General features: G+C 46.4%; 1 long non-coding RNA gene across 1 annotated transcript; it reads left to right on the top strand.

The window, feature by feature from the left end:
• Positions 1-1,387: 1,387 nt before the first annotated feature.
• Positions 1,388-21,892, top strand: LOC133392109 (uncharacterized). Its single transcript, XR_009765456.1, has 2 exons — positions 1,388-3,630; positions 20,111-21,892. It is a non-coding gene; the product is annotated as an uncharacterized LOC133392109 (long non-coding RNA).
• Positions 21,893-23,589: the final 1,697 nt, after the last annotated feature.

Here is a 23,589-nt window from a genome sequence, read left to right as displayed (position 1 = left end):
GCCGTGTACCGCGGCGTCGCAGTGGTGTTTGGAATGTTTTTAAAGTTGAAGTCACCTGAAGCCTCCCCACCTTTGCTCGCCGTTATGTGCACCCCCCCCCCCCCCCTTCTTCCTTGTTTCTAATAATAAACTAGTCTCATAAAACTAGCCGCCCCGTAACCCCTCGTCTTATGCTACCCTACTGCTGTCACGTTGACCGGGGTAGATTAGCTTTATTGACCAAGCATTACGCGTCCTGTTGAAACGGGCCGCCCCAGTGCGCTGGTTGGTGGCAGTTCGGGACCGATCAGCACAGCCCGATAAAAGAGCCGGCAGAGAAGAAGGTACGCACGTCGAGGGCGCACGATAAGTGCTATGCTCGGTCCGCGCATACGATCCGGTGAGAAACTGCTCAACGCCTGAGCCGGTTTCATCTGCATCTGCACACAATCCCTCCCGGCAGCCGCGATAAGATATCAGGCCACTCCGATGTAGTTCTTGGGAAGTTTGACGCCAATTATGGGAACGGTGACGATTCTATTATGCTTTCAATCGAACCACTGTATTGAAAAGTGGCGCCGGTCATAACAAGTACCTCTGTGGATGCTTTTTCGCACGATGAGCCCATCTTATTGATATATGACAAAATGTTCCCTTTTTAGCAAGCGTAATGTCAGATTAAGTGCAACTACATTTACATTTTTGATACATTTTATTATGAAAAAGAGAAACGTTGAGTGAAACGGGTTTTTGAGTCACGTCATGCAAATTCATTCCGTTAAAGATATTAAACGAGGAACAAATATAGTTGTCCAGCACGCATCACAACGTTGGTATTTAACAAAACATGAACACCAATTGTCGATTTTTCGTGGGTTTTTCCTAACCTATACGCACTTTCAATAATAGTATCCCATGAGTCAGCAGACACAATTTAACATCTCTATGAGTCGAACTCTAACCGTGATGGCCAAAAAAGTGAAGCAACTTCATTCAGAAGCGTTTGTGGATGTCGTATAAGCCTGTTCCGGCATCTTCAACATCTTGGCACTATTTCAACAACAATCAGGGCATTGAAAGAAAGCCCTGTTCCGAATTGCCGATGACCCTGAGCGACAAGAAGCTCCAAATGATGCTGAAAATGAAGGCAATGAAGGTTGCCTGACCGGGAGATCGATGCAACAGTGAAATATTACTTACAATTACCCTCTTCTATCCTGTTTCAGGTTGTTTAAACACTTTTACTATTGATTACTTTTACTACTTTGATTTCGGCTGCTCTCTTAAGTCTTTCCGTAACCCTTTTCTTTCTTCTAATTTCTTCAATTCTTCTGCTTAGTATGATTGTCTCTGTGCTGTAGATGTGTTTCTTTTCTTTTATTTTTGTCTAGGTCAGGCTTAGTTTAGTTCGGTTTAGTGTTTCAATAATTATATTGTTTGTTTGTTAGTTATTAATTAGTTTTAAGTCTGCGTTATTTAGCCTTGATGGCGGATATTGAATTTAACAAATGAAATGAAATGAAATGAAATTACCTAGGGAACAAGAACAAATAGCAGGAAACAGAAATCGCGTCCACTGGCTTCGCAGCGGCAAGCAATGACGCCAACACTCAATGCGATCATTTTAGGCGAATCAATTTGGGCGGAATTTCGATATGACACCCTGGTCCGCGAACCGGTCCAACATCTCCCAGTTGCGTTCCATCGACATTTCCTGGACCAACATGATGCAAAAGCTCTACTCTAAAAATGCTGTTGCGAAAACTGAAGAAGATATTCAAAACAATCCATGGTAGATCTTAAAAACATGCCAACACGCAAGTTTTTGTCCGTTATGGCGAAAATTCCGGATAACTGACGAAATGGTAGTTCGCAAGGTTGTAGAAGTCACAAGAATTTATCTCTCTTGGTTTTCTTTCTACTTTCTACTTTCACGGACCACAGCCGAATGAAGTCTTTTTTTTAATGCCTTTTAAACGTTACTAGGAAATCAGCATTCTAGACACTTGCTCTCCAACGTTTGAGTCATCTAATTTGATGCTCTCCAACCTTTTTGGGATCACGGACCACTTGGCTTTGAAAATACATTTGCCGCAACCCACATATATTGAGGGCATTTTTTGTGGACCTATTTCAAAGTTTTTGATCAAAAATATGTGGAAATCTTATTCTAGATATGCCTGTTAAAAATTTAATCTTGATTGCGGGCAATGAAAACTTCACGATGTATAATGTAATAAGCTTTTCTTTAAAAAAAATCAATTCTTTCGTGGACCACTTTTGTTAACGCCACGGACCACAGGTTGGAGTTCACTAATCTCATTGACCCGATTCAGTTACAATTTTGGTAGGCTTTGATCATTTTGCTTAGTAAGTTTGCTCATTTTTCAAATATCGCTACTGATTCTACTAATCATGAAGCTCCAATCGACCAGGGGACGGTTCCAAACAGTATCAGCGATCTACCTTCAATCTCGAGTATCCATCACAGCTGGGGTAGCAAATCCTTGAAGCCCCTGGCGCCTCGTTTCTATATTGCGCGTCGGGTATCGCTTCTCAGACCTCAAAAGACGCCAAATGAAATCAGGAAGAAGACTGTGAACGAATTTAGTTGATTCATATTTCATATCTGTTAGGTTATCTACAACTTCCAAACGTCCTATTCACCTCCACCCAAGGAGTAATCTATATTTAGCCCAATCGGTAGCGGTGTAATTGTAAACCTTCAACGTCCGCAATCGCTGCGATCATGGAACTCGCAGCCACCACGAGTACCGCCAGGAACGTCCAAATTGGCTTATGCAATACTTCATCTTCGGCACCTATCTGCCAACGCTTCCGTACCTCGCACTTCCACGTCTTAATTCCCATTTACGGTGCGCTTCCTGGGTTTGGAAAGCGTCAGTCATGTTTAATCTGTCAACGCCCAATTCCAACGGCTTGGAAACTGGGAGCGACGGGAACGGGCGCGAATGTTTACATTCATCTATCTATGTATGTGCCTCTATGTGTGTGTGTGATGAAGTGTGAGTGATCAAACGGCTGTGAAGGCCAAGAAATCGGCAGCCGGCTCGTGTGATAAGCCACATGTCCCCGGGGCGTTTGCGTACGTTTCGCGTCATCGCTTTGCGTTTTGTGCAAAATTTCATTGAAAAAAACTCACAATCAGCGATGCCGGGAATGCCACGGCAAGGTATCAAGTAAGGGCGTGCAGGTTACGGGGGGTCACTGCAACAAACTTGGGCGACTTGGGCCCGGCAGCAGCAACAGCAGCAGCAACCGTTCACTTACGTAATCAGAATCCAACCACTGATAACGCCAGCACTCACGAAAGTGGCTATCATAAAGCAGGATGTTGGTGTCCCTGGACGATGCGAGTGGACCCTCGGCTGCACGGGCTTGTAGGTGCGATCGGGAACGGCACTGGCGTCAGGCCGTTAGGATCGATTTGCTGAGAGCCGTGACGGTTTTTGTTCGCTTTTTTTTACTGTTGCCTGCTCGACCCCATCCCAGCCCCCGTGCTCCCGCAGTGGTTGATGCATTCGAATTGGTTGTATCAGGCGCCCGCTTTACCGTTTTATCGCGCCTTCCTCCTTGCGGGTGCGTCCGGCAACGCCTGCTGTGCCGACTACGATTACGACATCGCGAGTGGTGAGTACTGTACGGGATGGGACTCCCGCTGGGAAGTTCCCGCCGTACGATAAATAACCCACGATGGTCGCGGGCACGTCCACACCTCAGCGTTTACCAATAAATTACGCATCTGCTGGCCGGTGCCACGGAAGATGGAGCGATCAGATTTGCTTCCGATAAATCATACCGCACCATTATCGCCCCCTTTCGGGTAGTGGAATGCGAATGCCACCAGGCTTTAGGAAGTGTCACCGCTGTTTGAAAGCGATCAATCAAATCAACTCCACAGAGTGGCGAAAATGGAATTAGCTTCGAAATAATACTCAGCAATGTTTGAACAGCAGTGGGGAGTTATTTACAAATTTTGTAATTATATATGTATGATTTTTATACATTATTTTACCTTGGGATAGTAAAAAAAAAACGTGGGAAATTACATGCATTCTTCACCTCCCTTAATTACGTAAATTTGTGTCCACACGACAATGGAAGGCTCTTGTTCATTTAGTAATGTTTTTTATTGGTTTCACTGTAGTTTGTTGAAAGCTTTTAAAAATCCTATCCTTTTTTACTCACAAATGACGACGTAAGAAATTCAGATTGACATGCGAAGGCCGCTGTAAATATTATTTCCGATTGCAACGAATATACGCCAGGCACTAACGCCACTCCAGTGGTCGGCAAACTTCGCGAAGAGTCAAATAAATCTAGTAACATTTTTTTTTTATTTTACAAGCGATAATCTGCCGCCATCTAGGTAGCAAAGAGCCGTACATTGCCGACCACTGCTCTATATAGATTCTCGCACAGAGCAAATTGTGCGACTGAGCAGGATGTCCGGCGTATCAGCTCGGCTCCAATATCCCACTAATGCTTGCCCGTAGCAGTGTTTGCATCCTCTGCTCGGATGGTATAAGGCTCGCGTCCAAGGATTGTTCCAAGATCTGTTCCAACTCCTTGGACTCCAGGTTGTTTCCGTCAGTTGAAGCGATGCTCCCCAAGTTTTTTTTTTACATTTTTGTGGCCTGACCCTTTATGGCAGGTAGATGTTTTGTCGTTATTTCCTTGAGCATATATTCAACTCTTACTGTTTTGCGGATTCAGTCTCAGATATACACCGTGCCTGTAGTCTTGCCCATTACTTAGCTTATTTGTACCACGTAACCTTTGAAAATGGCAAGGTAATGGAAATCGTATTACTTGCGGCACGTCTTCCTTTAGACAACTAGGCTGCTCAAGTGTAGATGTTTGGAAACACAGGCGACAATCGGTAGACGCTTTGGTCAACGTCCAAAGGAAGTATCGGCAGAGGAAATGAAAATGTAATGTGAGAAGAAAATAAGAACTATGTAAACTAAGTAAAAAGCCGGTCTTGTGGTACAGCCGTCAACTCGTACGACTATGTTATTAAGTCGTCATACGGCCCGTCATGGGTTCAAGCCCCAATTAGACCGTGCCGCCATACGTAGGACTGACTATCCTGCTATGGGGGGTAATCTGTAAGTCACTGAAAGCCAAGCCCACAAGTGTGGTACAGGCAGGCCTTGACCGACAACGGTTGTTGAGCCAAAAAGAAGAAGAAGAAACTAAGTAAATATCATTTTAGACAGTTTTAATATTTGAGCACAATACAGGAAGAAAGACATACGACTGTATTTGGAACATATAAAAAGGTTTAAAGTGCAAATTTAAATAGTTGTATGTCGTATTTAATATCGCAATATCGTTAATATTGCCGGAAATAAAATATCGTTTAATGCGCACGACGCTACGCATTGTGCTGTGGATTTTTTTTTAATATCCTAGGAAGACGAATAAAACGAGGTTTTGGTCTTTAAAAAAAATGCGTTAAAGCATATTTTTAGCAATCATCCTTCTTGTTGAATGCTCCGAATGTTAAAAACATAATTTTTTTATCAACAAAAAAAAAAGAATAGCCCATATTGGGCACTGCTTTTTTTAAATAATTTAAAACAGAGATGTCAAACATACGGCCCGCGCAGAACTTTGGCAGTTATTTGAATGAAACTGAAGTAGATTTTAGCTTACGAAACAGGAAAAATTGATGTACTAATTTTTATCCACTGAGGAAGATGATTTCAACATTTAGTTTCAATAGTTCGATAAACGAAATGTTAAGTAAGTAACTCATAGCGTCTGTTTTCGGGATGGTGTCCGCGAAGATGGCATGTGACATGTGTTTTAGTTCTTGGTAGTTGGCGGCTCCCCAAAGTGGGACTCATTTTTTTCCGTATTTTAACCCTTTGAGCCTTTTTTCTGACTTTGAGGCTTTCTAGAAAATTCGGAAACAATTTATCGGAATACCACTTTCTTCACCTTCACCTTCAAATTCAGGCCGATATCTTTAAAAATCTTGAAAAACCAAGCACTTCAAACGGGCGTGAATTGTACGAGGCCGACTGGAGGTTGGTAGTTTCGTTTTCTTAAGGGAAATGGCTTGGAAATCGCTAGCGAGTATTTGCCGATGTACTGCTCAAATCATGAGTTATTAGTTATTAGTCGATAGCGTTGTCAAAATGTAGCATTTGTTCTTCGTTCGATATGTTGAGGCGATATACGAGGTTTAAAGAATTGTCCAGGTAGCCTCAAAGTTAGCATATAGCTGGAGCATTGCAGAAGAACGATAAAAAATTGGAGTTAGGGCAACCGCCACTAAAGTTAAGTAAGAGTAAATGTAAACTGCTTTACGTAATGTAATTGTACTTCCATATACCTTATTTCTAGACAATTAAAGATGGTGGAGTATTTGTCAAAAATAGTTTTATGGGAGACTACGAAAAAAATGTAAATACGATGCTAGGTCAAAGAATCTGTTTCTTAATGATTTTCGCCGATCGAAAGCACTATAAAGTGTAGTGGGTGATGGAGAAAGCAAAACATGGACAAAAAACTTAAAATATGTTAGTGAATTATTTTAGTATAAAAAGGTAGAGTTTTATTCATCACCGAACTCACCTCCACCCAACAGAACTCAATTGCGTCCCGCGGGAAGAAATGTTTAACCCTAATCCGGCCCACGACCCAAAACGAGTTTGACATCACTGTTTTAGAACATAACAGTTTGCAAAAAAATCAATTCGTCAATAAAATTCGACCTAAGAACAAGCGAAAAAGTAATAAAACAGAATACACTTAAAACGAATTTAAAATTTATTAGAAATGAAGCACGATAAACATGTTTCAATGAGACCAGCATGATAACTGTAACCGTCAACATCAAAATCGTCATATCAGCGAATGGTCGTAACTCGAGTTGGTCGTGTGTCGAGGGTCGCCTGTAGATACTTTGTGCATTGTAAAGATTTGTAAGCTCTTTTTCTATTTTTTTTCGCCAAGCTCAGTGCATCAATGCACGGTACATTTGAGTTGTTGCTTCAATTTGATCCTCGGTTCATGCTATCATTACTACCATTACTTTTTATCTGCGCGCATTAGGGCATGTAATGATGACATGAGGCAGGCAGAGGTAAATGAAAACGTTATTCATTTTTTTTACATATAAATAAAAGGCACGTCTGTCCTTCTCTTCTTTCCGTTGTTGTGTTAGTTGGCTGCCCATGCAGTTTATCTCTTTCGGCCGTGTACCCTGTACCTGTTTCCTATTCCTGTGCGCATTTATAATTCTATTAAATGCAATTATTATCAAATATAAAGCTGAACACTTCAGCATACACCTCCTGCCCGCCGGTTGGGCGGTCGGGCCTGTGTGCCGGTGAGAAATGGAACGGCATAATCGGCATCGGTCAAGGGAGTGAAATTGCATGATGAGCGGTACATCCGCCGCCGAGCAGGTCATGCACAACGCCACATCATCCCCGCACGATTGATGAAGGTGAAGGAAAGGCGTGCGTGTGTGCAGTTACTTCCTTCCGTTGTGGATGCACTCACAAACACACGCAACGTCCTGCAATACACGTACCGCAACATGCAAGCTGCCCAGCCCGAGCCTGATGCAAAGCATTGCTGGTGGTACGTCCCTGCCGAAGGAGATGCTATTTGCAAGAGCAAAGAGTTATGGGTCGCCTTTTGGAGCATCTGTGCGTGCACACTGTGGCCTTCCTGCATGACCCAACTGCGTGAGATAAGGAACGGAGCGGCAGCAACCTACCGAAACACCTGCCAGCGAAACGCAAGTGCAGCCGCCGCCGCCACCGCCACTGCCGCCGCCGTATGCCTTCGTTGTGCGTCGTTATGCGTCTCGCTGCTGTCACACGCGGGCCCTTCCCTTCAGCTTCTCGCTTCACTTTGGCGGTTGAAATTAACCTACTTTTACGTCGCGCACTCGTGTCGGTGCCGCAGTGTGTGAAATGCCATAATTGAGTGAAATAAAACCATTTATCAAAATCGCACTAGAACGGGATCGAGCGTGAACTATGAGCCGATCGGTAGGTTCACAGAAAGCCATACAATGGGTTCCATTTTTTTGTTAGCAAAGGGGTTTTTTTATTTCTTGTGTAAAACATATCATACACCTTTTTTTGTATTGTTCATATATGTTACTTGGGTTACCTCCTAGACTAGTAGTGTAAATCCATTTTTTAACAATTACAATATATTATACAATACTCTCCTTCTTACATGACATTGAATAAAAAAATAAAAAAAGAGTTTATGAACTATTCTGCAAAGTACAAAAGTATTTTGAAAACAAAAGTAAAACTCTTTATAGTTACATTTACAATGTCTCACTAAGAGGGGATGCGACATTCTATATTAAAAATTACAAGAAAAAACCCGGTTTTACCGCAGAAGAGTAAACGTTCCTTGTCAAATCTCTTTTTATTACTTCAGATTCTGAAGAAAAGAAACATGCCAGTTACTGGTTTTTAACAAAGCAAGTTCACTATCAAATTAACAAAACGAAACAAGTAAGAACTTATGCACCAATAAATAAATCAACAGCACTAAACGAGCTGCGACTGTCTTTGGAAACATTTCTATATGCTTATTAAACGGAAGAAAATACTATCACCCTCGGTAACCTAGGTTTTAACTCCACCAAATTCTTCCGCTAATGTCACTAGACCGGTTAATTTTTCTGTTACTTTTCTCACTTTTTACTCAATTTATTGGTTTTCTCAGCAACCTGAACCACAAGCAATCTGAAGTGTTATTAATCATTCTTGTTGTTTTAATCAAGTACCAGCAATGAGTTAAAATCTATGTTCCATAAAATCCAGAAAATCGGAAATCATAATGTCTTGATCATTTAAGCACTCGTCTGTATGCTTTGTTCAGCACGCAGAATACAACAGATGCCCAAACTGGCCTTTCTCAACCGACTTTAATATGCAAAAACGCCTCTTCAAAAGTTGTATCTGATTGTTGTTATTTTTTGTTTAACGAGAAGTTTTGCATGGGATTTCCGCAAACGCGAAATTTGCGCTGTAGACCCGGAGTTGGACTAATCTGCTAAAGATTGAAGTTGTTGCTTCAAACTATAGAATGTAATATAATAACTAAAGGGTCAATATACTTATTCTTCCCTCCTTAGCTACACCCTGTTCCAGTGCCATCGTTCAAACTTTTATGGCGCAAGTCTCAAGTTCATGCCAACGCTTGCCCTTGGGTTTTGTGTGACCAGCGGCACAAGTTGAGTCGACCGTTCTTTTTTTTTTTCTCACGTGTCCGAAGCAGCAGCACCTCGCGATCGGTTCAGCACCGACAGCGTGCACATGCATTATTATGCTTACGCGAACCCACTCTCTGCACCCTCTGCACACCCATCGGCTCACTGCAAGTTTCCCGAACTGCAGCAAATGTAATAATGCACCTTGCATGCTCGAAAGCTCGATGCATCTTAACTGCACCGTTTCGCAGATATTGGCGGGACGCGTTCCACTCTTACTGCTACTGTTGCAACTTCTGCTCTGTACGCTTTATGTTTTTCGTGTTTTTTTTTTGGGTTTGCACTATAGATAAATACCCGCACTGGTGTACATAGGCCAGGTCCCCTCTGTCCACGGACAGAGCGTGAAAAACAAACCATAACCGTTGGGGTTTTTTTTGTTGTTGTTGTTGTTTTTGGTGCTTGATTGGTGAAATTTGATTTGCACCTCCGAATCCATCTCGGGCAGTAGCGTGGAATTCGAGGTCCAGTTCCTGGGCGAACGGGCTGCCGCATCAGCAGTTCAGGCAGAATGTGGAATGTGCCGAAGGTTAGCAAGCAGAAGGCTTCCCTCAAGCTCGTGTGTTCTCATTTGAAAAGTGATGTCCCAGCGTGTGTAAGAATCCGTGGAATAGGCATTTAATTTTGAACGTACTCGGTGCTATAGTTGTTGAATCTGCTGCAACGGAATGGTTGATGTTTTGTTGTTGTTTTAGTTACAGAGTATTACTTCGCGGAAATGACACTTCTCCATTCATTCGCATCGCATTCGGTGCGACAGGTTGGGTCAGTCAGCATCAGTTTACGTTTTTGCTACTAGACGTTACTTTTGTGTCATGCTTTGTTACTGCTTCGGGCCAGCAACATTAATTCGGTTCATCACATAAATGTCATCGTTCCTATTTTTTGGGAACTCCAAAGCACTAGATTCTAAGGTAACAATGGACAAGTTTGAATTTGAACAAGACTCAATCGAACATATCTCCAATGATTCTGACGAAGAGCGCGTAGTCCACACCAAGTTCCGGAAACCCCACACTGCACGCGCTTCGAGCTGGTAAATCCCACTGAGATTGCGTCTCAAAATATCTTATTGCTGTAATCTAAGCCTAGGCCCGCTTCTTCTACCCCTTGCGCTCTTGCACGTGCTGGGGCTGAGTATGGCAAATAGGAGCTGTGGGCCCGGTTATGCAAAACACAACTGCATTCCGGTGCCACAAACACTAGGATTGTGTCGCTCGGTTTGTCCGTTCGATGATCGTGTTTATTTCCCACTCGGGGTCGTCTTCCCCCTTTCGGGCTGGAAGCGTGCATTCCCCCGGTACTGGTTCTGTCACATATTCTGTGCCGGGATAGCTCACGTTTATAGGTATCATTAAATCTCGATGCTCGAATCGTTTTATTGCTTAATTATATTGCGGGGGCAAGGTGGAGGGGGTAATTTTTCAATCTGTTCTGTGTTCGGTGTGTAAGTATGTGTTGATATGTTGAAGTTTGATGATGTTTTCAGGAGTATACATACACTTGTGCCGATGCATGTTCAACATCGAAGACTTCAATATAGTCGTGATGGACCTTTTTTCTTACCCGCTCTCTGTTATCAAAGCATTACAGCCAGGTCTGAACATGCAGGCAGAAAGCATTATTCCCCCACTTTCGAAGAAATGCCAAACCAAATTAGATACAGCTGTACAGACGTCTGCAACAATAAACGCTTAGACTAGCACCGCGCACCGGTTGACCGGAATTGGAATGGTTGTTTTACGTTCCGAAAATAGCGCGATAGTGCAGTTGCGGGAGCCCATCGCTATAAATACAGTAGGGGCCCTGCTGCAGTTGGAGAAGGCAAACACAGCACCATGATGGCAAAGATGGCAAAAGACTTCACCTAATGCGCGCTCGAAAGAGTGCCAGCAATGGAGCGGGCAGCGGTGGTGGATATGCAGGCGTAGATAGAATTTCTCGGCACTGCATCGGCTGATAGTTTTTCACCAAAGAAATGTCTCCAAAAGGCTAGAGCTACCCAGGCGAAGGGTTGCTCCAGGCTCATACCAAAAACAAAAGTGTCTACTGCTTGAACACTGACAATGGCGAGACAAATGGAGCGGCTTTATTTTAGTCTCCAACGCACTATCCCTGTTGGGAGAGGTAATTCTAGCAGGATTTTATTACGTTTTCCAAAATACCACTCAGTTTTGGCCGCTAGTGAGTGCGGCGCGATCTGCGAGATAGTCGTTGCGTTAAATCCTGCACGCACGGCACGCATAAACAACTAGCTCGGCTCAGTGTTCGCTCTAGCTTCTTTGGTGGTGGCTTTGGCCCAAGCAGCCGCCGTTCGTGATTTTCTTACAGCGCAGCGACTTAGGGCCTAGAGACGGTGGCGTTCTGGCTCATCGCAACCGTGCCATTCACTGTCGTGTTTAGCCACCCATCGGCGATCCAAAAATACGATCCCAAGGTGCTGCTGCACGCAACCGCGTAATGATGCGTGCAGCGTAATGCTTCGGCTGCACAAAGTTGCCGTTGTTGGGATGGAAACATTTTGTCGGAACAAAAAGCGCACCGGCACAGTGCTCGAAATTCGCCACGCCACGCCTTGCCGGTGCGTACTAACCATAAGCGGGCAAATTTGCTATCCCTGGCGCGCATGCATTTGGTATACGCTCTGCTAGGCTGTGCATCCGTTTTGCGTCACATCGGTTCCCGCGTCACATATATCGCAGCGACATTGGAGACAGGTTAGTTTGAAGTTTAAAAAAACACGAGCGCAATAGCATGGGCGGTACGGATCGTTCTCTTTGTAAAGTAATCGATAAATTACACTCGTCCGGCCTCCGGGCGGGCCGACACCGTAAGCTGTTGCAAAAAAGATGCGTTTTTTTATTTGCTATCTTCATTGCTCAGAATTTGCTCCCAGCTTATGCGTGTTGCTCTGTTGTCTAACAGGGATAAGCTAGCAAGAAATAATAATACGATCACACACGCACTCACACGCCCAAAAGATTATCGGCCAAAAAGCCCCGCACCGATGCAGCAGGTAGGGTGTGTGTAAGGATAATTTACGGGTAATTATGGGGCACACAAATACAGGTACGCACAGGGGCCGGTTGAAATTCGAGGATGGTATCAGCAGCGAGGCTACATATCAAGCAACAACGAGCAGCAAAAAGGAAACGCAGCAAACACATCCATCACGCAGCTGTCATGCGACCTTTTTTTTTCTTTTTTTGTCAATTTCGGGGTCCTTTTACCTCTTCATCAGGGTCGCAAAGATTGCTTTTTCTCCCGAGGGCCTCTCATCCTCTTCTTCTTGATGCCTTGGTGCCGCATTGCACACCCGTAAAGGTGATTGCAGGCTGACAGATAACGCTCCAAATACAGCTGCTCCTTGCAATCGCACACACACACACACATGCATATGGCCCTGTGTGCATAACGAAGATTTAGTGCTTATCCTGGGACGAATCCTGGAAGGCAAGCCCTTTGCTGGCTAGTGGTGGAAGATTTACAATAGGTCTTGCACAGCGGTCCTCCGGGAATCGCCAGGTCAACGTTACGGCAAGTGCTTTCGCCTCATTTATATTTAACGGCTAAACGACAGCTTTTATCATATCCGAAGGTAGTAAATCATCTTTTTTTTTTGTTTAATTCTATATGCTTGAGGTAATTGTAGGATGCAGTTGTAGTGGCCAGGAAGGTTGAAGTTGAAGCCGGCAAACACCTAACAACTGTGTCCGACCCTGCCACAGGAGCCTGCCCGGATAAGTGTAAATGAAGCAATAGATCAAACGCAACGCAATGCATTGAGATTTATAGACGAATGCGCACGGTATCCCGAATAGTTTTCCTGATGTTTTAGCATTGATAACAGTGCTTCCGCTAGCCATACACTTTTTCCTTCCCAGCCCTAGATCAATGCAGTGTGACGACAGCTGCAGCGCATGACCGTGCGAGCCAGCAATAAATCTCCTCCGATTGGCCTCTAATGGTTCTAAATTGTTCATTAATAGATCGTTTCGCCACACAAGGGTCCACAGCAACAGGTGACGATCCCGGCCAGCCAACCGAATGCGCACGGTGCTTAATTTCCGTATCCGGACGGATGGGGCGCCATCCCGGAAGTTCGGATTATAAATGACCGTTTCAACAGGTTGGAAGGTGCCATAAGGTAATGGATGCCGGTAGAATACCAGGATAATTGGGCCCACTGGGTACGCCCCAGCCGGCGCAACGGACGAACGCGTGGACCCTCCGAAGCTGCGCTAACTGCGCTGCGAAAACACATTAACAAAACATGGGTTTTTAATTTCTTCATTCCGATAGCGGGCAGGGGCGTTGAATCGGATGAAGTGAATTTATTTATTTGTGTTTGCCCTCCCTACGAATGAGTACGGGGGGGCGCTAAGTCATCGCTCAACCGAAGCATGCAGCAAACGGAAAGGGCTCACTTTTCGTGCCCGTTGGCCGGAATAGGTCAGTGCGTGCAGAGTGACGAGATACAATTATGCAATTATCTTTATGAATCCGTGTTCCGTGCTACGCGAGCTATGACCTATTGTACATTAGTGAGCGACACTGCGCCAGTAGTTGAAAGGTAATGGAAATATCCTCATGACGGCAGCAGTCCGGTAGGTCAGTGTGGTCAGAGATTCGCCCCACCCGGGGGAGACGAAGTGGAGGACGAAATCACTCCACTTCCTTTTAGCTTCATCCGTTCCGCTGTGCATTTGACGTATTATTTTCATTTTCACCTCATTCACCTCGCTACGCTTACAATTACCCACCATCTTCCGCTACCTGCGCCCCAGCAATTCGCAACGCTCGCCTGTTTAGCGGCTGGTTAAGTGCCCATTTAGCAGGGGCAAGCTTGACGCGCTCGCTGACCGACCGTAAACGAGCCTGCTGCATTTACTACCATTGTCGCGCAACACGATCGCACCTCGGATCGCGATCGGATCCGACGCTGATCCTGGGCCCTCTCGCTGTGTGTGGTGATACCTTTCAGCAGCGAGCCCAATTAGAGACGTTTTGCCGCTAATCGTCATTTATGTTTCAAAACAACGATCGGCTTAAGGAACAGCCACACAACAATAACATTAGACCGGAGCTAACTATACCTGTCCCAACCACCCCAAACCCCCCCCCCCCCCCCCCCCCCAAACAGAATGCATTCGGAAAAAGATTCGCTACAGCTCTCGGCGAGACCGATCGGAACAATTACGGTTTGTACAGGCGGCACCCGTACAAGCTGAACCTACGCGATCCGTTCTTCCTCGTCCAGCCTAAACAACGTTTGCGGGATCGATCTCTCTCCAGCGTTGGACTGGTGCCTAGGCCGAGCCCTATCGCTCGATCTTATCTGCAACGCTTTGCTCACGCTTCGTTTTTTTTTCGTTTTGCTACTCATTTGCTTCCTCTCCTGCTTCGCTTCGCTGCCATGCTATGCGTTATGGGAACGGCACAGAAGAACACAGCGGAGAAGAGAAATTAGATTTTAAAAATAAACCTTAACCCATAGCTGCGCGTTTCCTAAGGGTGGTCAGCGCCACGACCTCCTATGCAGATCCTTTGCTCACACGCTCCCGTCAGACGAAAGCAGTTTCGTTAAAGTAGACTCGGTAGAAAGTGAGAGGTAAGAAGAAGAAGAAGAAGAGGAAGAAGAAGAAGAAAAATAGGAAACAGAGAATCTTTGGGTACGGCTTTGGGTAGTTTATCGGGGTTCGATGTTGGTTTAGGCTAGAAGAGGCGTCTGTTCAGGCGAATGCGTGCGTAAAACATAGCTTAAGAAAGAACCGTTGCATGATAAGGCCTGTTATCTATTTCTTCAATTCTTTGGTATGCATATCGATCGACTGCACCGATAGCATTAACTCCGTTTGTAACGACAAATAAACGCATAATGTGCAAAAGAACATGGGTGTGCATAAGCGGGCTGTAAAAAATTGATTCAGTGTATGCTAGAAATAATCCGCTTCCCCTGGGAAATGTACGTGCTGTACATGATTAGCTCAGTCCATGTGTTTGCGCAAGGGCGAAGGAACGGCAGCAGACGCCAGAAATGCGAACGAAAGAAATAAGACGTTGACATCAAAAAACTCCCGGATGACAAACATTTTGAAAGATCTTTTTTTTTTAGCCCAGATGATTGCCATAGACCATAGGCGAGTCGCTGCCATGGGTCCGTTACGAGATCGGGATGAAGCAGAAACTGAAGAAGCTTGTTTTGTCCCGCAAATGATCGCTCGTCGTTCTATACCAATGTTTGTTGTTGTTGTTGTTGTGGTTTGCTGATATTATATACTTGTTCTGCTCTTTCGATTTGTTACGGAGTTAAGGCAACTTTTGCCATGCCGTTTCCCATTGGCGCTGGAGCTGACGGGCTGAAGTCGGCATCGAGTTGCCAAGAACCGCGGACGGTTTCCGGTTGGCCAGCGGTAACGACAGTACATTATCTAGATTTGACGGATCGGTTTCAAAGTAATTCAAACGATGGCCACAAACCATTAGCGTACTACGGACGACGGAAACAATTACTTTTATGTGTATTTGTTAATTTTTGGCCCCATCTACCGATAAAGATTATAGCGCAACGGCACCGTTGATGGGGGAAAACGTAAACCATCGCTCTGCCCGAATAGGTTTCCAAATTAGTGATCTCGGCAGCACTGGCGGGGAGGAGGGGCCGCCACGGGCGCGAATAAAATAAAGCAAAACACACAGAAGAACAGCCGTAAAAGCTGAGATAGTATTAGTTTCAATTAGCAGCGGTGGCTACACACGTTTCGCTGCACGTTCGCTGGCCGTTCCGGATTAGTGTGGCATCGCGCTGGCCACCGGTTTAGGCACACCGGGAAATTTATGAACCTTGACGCAGTTTGATTCGCCGTAGTTTAAATTGGCAGCCGGCAGGTTACGCCCGACGGACCAGCGTTTTCCGTTCAGGCTGGCAGCTTAGGGCTGTTCCGTTCACTCTTTCGCGAAATCGCCTCGGCACAGGTCGAAGATTTTCCGACCGTCGAAGATGACGGAACCTAAAATTCGCTTGAAAGCATCCGCGTATTCAGATCCGGTTGTGAGGGAACCGATTTTGGTAGTTTAGAAAAGTTGCGCATTTGAGCCCATGGTGAAGTAAATTAGGTTAGTCTATACAAGATCGATGATCCGGTGTTATGATACAGTCGTCAACTCGTACCACTTAACAACATGCTCGTAATCGGTTCTTGTTTCATATTGACCAAGCCCTCTTCAAATGCAGGACTCACTGTGGGTAACTATGGGTAAACTAAGTCATCGAGCTAGCCAAGCCCATTTGTGGCGAAGGTTTGAAGTACAGACTTCGAGAAGAAGCAGAAGGCAAAGATCAGATCAAATTATCAACTGCACAAGAAGAAGCAAAGGGTTGGATTTGATGAAGACATATTTGACCGCTACATTTTACGAGCTTGACACGTGCTACTGATCTTACTGCGTCCCCAAGCATAACAACACGACAACGAAACATTCACAGACCCACAATTTCATATGAAAGGGGTGTGTGTGTGCGTCGTAGCGAAATCAATTGGATCATAAATCGTTCTAATCTTTTTTGCGAACGCACCCATGCGATGATAATCAATTTTAGCCTCTTATGCTCTAGGTAACGCTTACCTTCACACCCCTCCGCCGAAAGAATCAATCAGTCAGTATTGGGGCGTGCAGCATGTGGCAGACACACCTGTCCCGAGATCGATTCGCTGGCGCACCTGCACCATCCCCCCACTGTATCAAATTGATACTGGTCAAACCTGGTGTTTGGCGTCTTTTCTGTCATCCCGTTGGTAAACAACCCCCTCCCTCCGTCCCCCTTGCAAGACTTCGTGGGGGAAATGCCGCACAGAAACCCCAACCTACGCTGGGGTTTTGATTAACGATGCCCTGTATGGGCAACTATTAATAGAGCGCATCCCAAGACGCCCAAGTCCCAAGATGTCTCCAAGGTGCGGTGGCACTACGCAGACGTGCCAGCGTAGCAAAACTCCCCATGCAAAGAACCAGCAATCCCCCGTCCCGTGTGGCGCGCAGATACTTTCGATTCTGTCGCAACACATCAGCAGGCACAGTAGTGCCTCACCGTAGACATTGACCCACGGATAGTGACTTTCCGTTTCAAGATCCTAACAGCGAGCGAGCCCTTCTGTCCCGCTACCGGTGCGTGGCTGTTCGGACACGCATTGGGACTAATTAGTCCCGCATTTGCTACTGTTGCGGCAGAAGCTGTCTTAATGTGGGTCCTCGGAAGAGGCCATCCTATTAAGTTATGAACGTTCATGTGTCATATTTTTCCCTCCAATGACCCTGCAGTGCCGGTTGAAGGTATTGGCGGCACAAGAAATGTGAAGCACACGCATAGACCCTACAAAAAACACACACAACCACACACCACCAACAGTGTGCACCATACACAACTCCACGCACTGGGAGGCACTGAGCTGAGGGGAAAAAAGGCAACAGTTTGAACAGTTGTCGACCGAACACATCAGACACTCGTCATTGGATTGCGAGTCGCAGTATGACACCTACCGGCACACTTGTACAACCACAACTAGTGCAGCCTTTACCTTTTTTTGTGTGCTGTTGTTATTCTCTTTTTATTTATCGATTCATTTATTTACTTATACCTTTGGACTCGTTTTTTTCCTCCTTCTCTTTCCTAAGCAGGTTCAGTGCTTTTCATTTTACTTTTCTTCCGTTTTCGGCCCAAAAGCAGCCGGAGCGGAACTAATCGAACGCTTGATAGAGATGGGTGCGAGGGAAATAATATTCGGTCGAGAATCATTGTTGCTTTATTAATTTCCTATAATCAGCAGGATGGACTGCTTAATTCATTTCCAAGTCGTTGCTACATGCGTAAATTTATACCTGTTTAATTTGGCCAGTGCGCTCTGAACGACTCTTTTACGTTTGTTCGCTTACTTTATGGCTGTGTACCTTTGGTGCCTGTTTTTTTTCGCATCTGGAGAACCTGTCCCGCGCGCGGCCGGGCCTTGTGAAAGCGGTCGGTACTATTAGCAACAAGGCAATTGGCTGTTCGCTAAATTAAATAGTAATAAATTTCTACGCCATGCCTAAGCACCACCCCTGCCAAGAAAACAAAAATACTCCGAACATGTTGAAGACAGTAACTTCATGCCGATAGGTAGAGATGCGGAACGATAGGCCGCGTTCTAACGACAACCGGAACCACGCCTATGAATCATATGGTCGGTTGCGATAGATCGTACATCCCGCAATTGTACTATCCAGTGAACCCTGGCCCGGAACCGAACCGGCTAGAACGCTGCGGCGACCCTCCTAAACTAAGAAGCGAGAGCATGACGGCACAGACGGCAACGGCTACATCCTTCCCAACCAGCATAGAGCGCGCCAGATGCCCCCCTGCCGGGTTCCTTCTCGTCGGTACTGTATCAACTGGCCTCGCACGGCATCAAACGACACTGGAGATACGGCTACCCATGTAACATAAATCTATTGTGCGCCCGGCCCGGCAATTAGTTCCTGCCCAAATCAAGTCACTTGATAATACCGGCGATCCCCCATCGGATCGGATCGCTCGGTGCAAACAATTTATGGTACGATCACTTTGCCCAGCACCAGAAAAAGTAGGGGTGTTTTTTTCTGGTATCGCTGGGCCATTGTTTCTTGGTGCTTTCTACTTGCTCGCCAGCGACCCTGCTGGCAAGTGCAAGTGTCCTTTGGCAGAACCCTCGGAAGCCGGGCCCGGGGTTTGGTCGTTGGATCGTTCCCTGCCGTTGAAATGAAGGGAGGGAAGCAAAAACCGATTAGACGATTACACGTATAATTTAAGAGTGTTTATTGCCCGACAATGCACATTAGCTACCGCGTGTAAAGGCGTATTAGGCTGCATCAAACTACTGGAAAACTAACACCCTGCCAGCTACGGTTGGAGATACTGGAGATAGAGTGGTATCGGACGGAAAATTATGTCCCTCAGGTGAGCCAAGCAAACGGCCCAACCGAAGCCTAACGATGATCAGGTTGCTCGTGTTGACAGAGGATGCCCTAACATGCCGATTATTTATCACATAAAACGCAGCATGCTAACGGTCGAGGGAAATGTTCTTTACGATCAAAACTACTACTTAAATTAGCCTTAGTAATGTTTCATTAATTGCTTGCAGTGGATTATCTTGAGGCCGGCTGCATTCTCTACCCTAGAGTTCCTACGAAATTCGTTACTGATCTTGGGTGTTAGATACGAACGATCATCGCTGCTGAAGGGACCAGGGACATCATCGATAACAACTTAATTCCATCAGTAACACTCGGTGTGTTGCGCAAACCTTGCCTTGTCGCGTTAAAAGCTCACTGAATGACTTGCTGATGCTCCAAGGATTTTGCTGTAGATTATGAAGGTGCGTCGAGGCTGGAAGTTCCAGATTGACAGGATTGAAATAGCGCAACCTTGAAAATCGTGCGAGATGCCAGAAAACCGGTCAGTAAGGTACTATAGCAAAGCCACTCTGCCCCTAAAACGGTACGCACAACCGTTATTAAAATAATCGTGATTATCATGCGAGTAGCATCGGCTGTTTTTTGGAGCAGTTGACGCCCCCACCACTAGAAGAAGCTGTATACGCTTCCCAAGGTCACCCGCGCGCTAGATGCTGAGAGCTAGCGAGCGCGACCCTTTACTGCCAGCCTCTTGTGCCGAGAGTTCGTTCGCGCTAATCGTGAGTTCTTTATGATTTGTTTTTTTCTTCTTCTTCTTCTTTCCTTCTCTCTGTCGCTACCCCACACGCTGCTTTACATACGCGGGCTGCGTTGGCCACGATCTTCAATCAACCCACTTTTCGGGGGAATTTCATTCAGTGGCTCCGGCTCCGTCCTCCGTCCGTTCGCTCGGCACACCCTTTAGCCAGTGTCGGCTGGCGTGTGTAACCTTGGCTGGAGAGCGGAAATATCGCTCGATTGTGTTGGCGGAGGGTGGGAGGGTCGGTTTGTCGGAAACGCTTCGTTTAGCGTACATTATCGCAGAAATTCCCACGGATGTCGCAGCAGCAGTAGCAGCAGCAGCAGCGGGAGATGCTTATCCAAAGCGGCTCACAGTGAGATGAAGCGAACAGTGACCTTCACAGTGGCGCTAGATGTATTCGATATCAGGCAATTGGGCTAGAATGCGTAGTAAGTAGCTAGAAGTAGTAGCCGATATCTTCGTTCGGGCCGTTCGATTATTTGGAGATGATTATAGCTTGTGATGTGCTCTCTGGACTTTGGCAAAATGGGAATCACTAGTTCCCCCCAGAGTCGGAGTCGTTCGGAGTAGTAGTCTTCTGAGTCGTAGTCTTGGTCGGAGTCGTCCGGAGTCATCTGGAGTTGTCCGCAGTCGTCTGGAGTTGTCCGAAGTCGTCTGAAGTTGTCTGGAGTTGTCTGGAGTTGGCCGGAGTCGGCCAGAATCGTCCAGAGTCAGAATAATTCTGAGTCGGTCGTAGTCGGTCGGAGTCAACTGGAGTCGACTCCAACACCGGACGACTCCAGGTGACTCCGAACGACTCTGAATAATGCTAGGCGGACCTACCTCCCAGAGTCGGCTCTGAAGTTATCGGATCGGAGTCGAGTACAGATTTTTGTCAACATAACCCATCACTAAATTGTAGCTGAACCACAGCTGCAACCACGCAAATGAACTCCCGATACAACAGATCAATTGGGAGTGGCGTGATAATCTGCCAAAGTTAGCAGCGGGTCCGTGCTAATGGCTAGCCGTCGTTACATCACCGCTCGGCTTCCGCATGTAGGCCTTCGGCAGGTAGTCGAAAATTTATCAGCAACCAGCAAGGCCAGCGGTCTTGCGACATATATTGTGCACTGGAGCAAGTGTGCACGCGGGCTCTTGGCGCCTAGAATTGCGCAGCTTTTACCAGGCGCTGCTCCGGGCGCCTGCTCCAGCTTGTCGTGCCCGTAAAGGAGTGCATCGGCGCGCATTACTACTGCTGACCTTGGGGGTTCGCAGTGCCCTGCGGATGCGGTTTCTGCGGTCCGCGGATAGAGCTGACATGGCCTGAGTACAGGGGAAGGGGGAGGGATAAGGTACGATTGTACCGAACGTGAGGCGTAAACGCTGTGCCGTTGCGTCACGACAAGCCATTCATATTTTATCAGCCGTACACAGGGAGCATCGCGGTGTGGCTCCTAGCGCACACACCAGAAGCTGGCGACCAATATATAGCGAAGGTTTTTTTTTCTCTCTCTCTCTTATCAAACCAAACGGCACAGGCGGAAGTTGGCCCCCAAAATACCCCCCATCCCGAGCGGAGTGTATTGCGGTTTCGCGATACCTACCCATGCTTCCCATCATTTTTTGGGTTGGCAGGGCGAACAAAAAAATTGCGCACCACATAAGCGAGCGAGCTATCGATGGAAAGGGTCAGAAAGGAGCGTCAGAAAGGGAGCACACACACACACATACTCACACACACACACACACACACACACACAAGCAAGCAAGCATACAGAGAAAAAAACCCAAACCATTCAGGGGGCACCGGCGTGATAGATTAGTGTGGCCGAGTGGCGCCACCGCGCGAACGCAACATTTAGAGCGAGATTAGATTGAGAAGAGGCAGAAAATAAACGAGTTGTGTCACTTTTTCATTCCTTTTGTTGTTGTTGCTTTATTTGTTGCTAAAATTTAACCTACGCGATGATGTATTTGGCAGTGCGCTGGCGAGAAGTGATGCAACTTTGAAGTAGAATTTCTTAGCCTTGTCCTGAACATTTAAAACAAACCTATCTACGGTGTGCGTTTGGTTTTCGAAGGCCAGCTCCAATAATTGTAGACAAGATGCTCTAGCGCACCGCGATCGTAAAGTTGTACGTGATGCAAATGCTACGAAGGGCACCAAAACTGTCTTGATGGCAATGCATTACCGCCCGATTAAGATTTACAGCCTAAGCTTCCAACGCCACACTAAACGCTACTATCTACCCGAAAATAGTTATAAATACACCAATGTCTTTTGATTCCGAGCTGTCGGCGGCATTCCCAAGATCCGCAGCCTCTCTAGATCTGTTCATACCCTGCTCGATTGTCCTCCGGCTGCGGAGGCATTCCGCTTTATTGAAATCGATTCCTAGCGCAGGCTTAGGCTTCACACTTTCCATCTGCCTTCTAGTGCAAGCGATCAGCTGCCCCGAGCAAATGGTAGCGCGAGGCCAACCGAACGCTGCAGCCTCCGTTCCGTTTCTCATTCTTCTTTTGGCCATATTTTTGACTATTTTTACATTTTCCTCCCTCCCATTGCGGCGCCCTTCGCGCTCGTCGAGCTGAATTCAATTAGGCACCGTGGTCTACCTTCAAGATGATTTTATTTTTATTGCTCGTAGGTAAATCTTCCATCGTAATTCTACGCGTCCCGTAGGCGCGTACGATGCTACTGCCTCCAAGGCGGATGCGACGGCTACCACACCGGGCACGGCGAGATTTCGTTACACTATTGGCTATTTTTTTCTTCCCTTGCTTTTAAAGCTACCATCGGCAGCAGGGCCCGGAAATAGCTGAGAAAATCTTGGCTCTTCTTTTTTTTTGTTGCTCGTTCGTTCCGTAACGCTCTGTTCCTGATTGAATTCGGGCCCGGGCGCGATGAGACATTAGGGGTGCACCAGCGATCCAACGTCGACAATAAAGAGCAATTGATTAGCTGCTAGCATCGGACCGCTCTCCTTGCCGTTGCCGCCCGAACGCGCCCAGGACGTTATCGCGCGTCTTCGAGTCTTTTCCTCATCGCTATGTTTACGTCACACACACACACGCACACACCCTGGATCAATTCTTCCGCGGAGTTGTCGGGTTTTTTTTGTCGACGGCTGCCCGGCTTTGCGCTCCGACGTTGTGCGACGCTGGGCAAATTGGGTCAAACATTATTGCCGTGGTGGTCGGGCGAGCGGTCCACCCCTTGGCAACGCGCTAAACCATGATGAGTGAGCGGTACCGCGAAACCGCGACGGAAGTGATTAACGAACTTGGTTTGAAGAAGAAAAAAAAAAGAGCGTCAATGCTCTTTTTTGCCATTCGCTTCCTTCTTTCCCATTCCGTTCAGCAACATTCTTCCACAGCACGGTGGCACAGCCTGGGGGCCAACGTTTTGATAACGGCACGGGTCCAGTGCGATGTGCGATACGGGGCAATGAAGCGCAACACGCAGCATACAAGTGCAAATTGTTCCTCTAATCTGGGCACGGTGCAGGCAGATAGCCGTGGCGTAATATCTGGCAGCATCCCTTCGCCGCTGGTACGTGCCGTAGACGGGAAGCGACCTGGGTGGGAGTTGCATGATTCGCTCCGATCTTTG

This window comes from Anopheles gambiae, chromosome X (genome assembly GCF_943734735.2).
Source record: "Anopheles gambiae chromosome X, idAnoGambNW_F1_1, whole genome shotgun sequence".
Lineage (NCBI taxonomy): Eukaryota > Metazoa > Arthropoda > Insecta > Diptera > Culicidae > Anopheles > Anopheles gambiae.
This window is presented reverse-complemented; position numbering and strand designations above follow the sequence as displayed.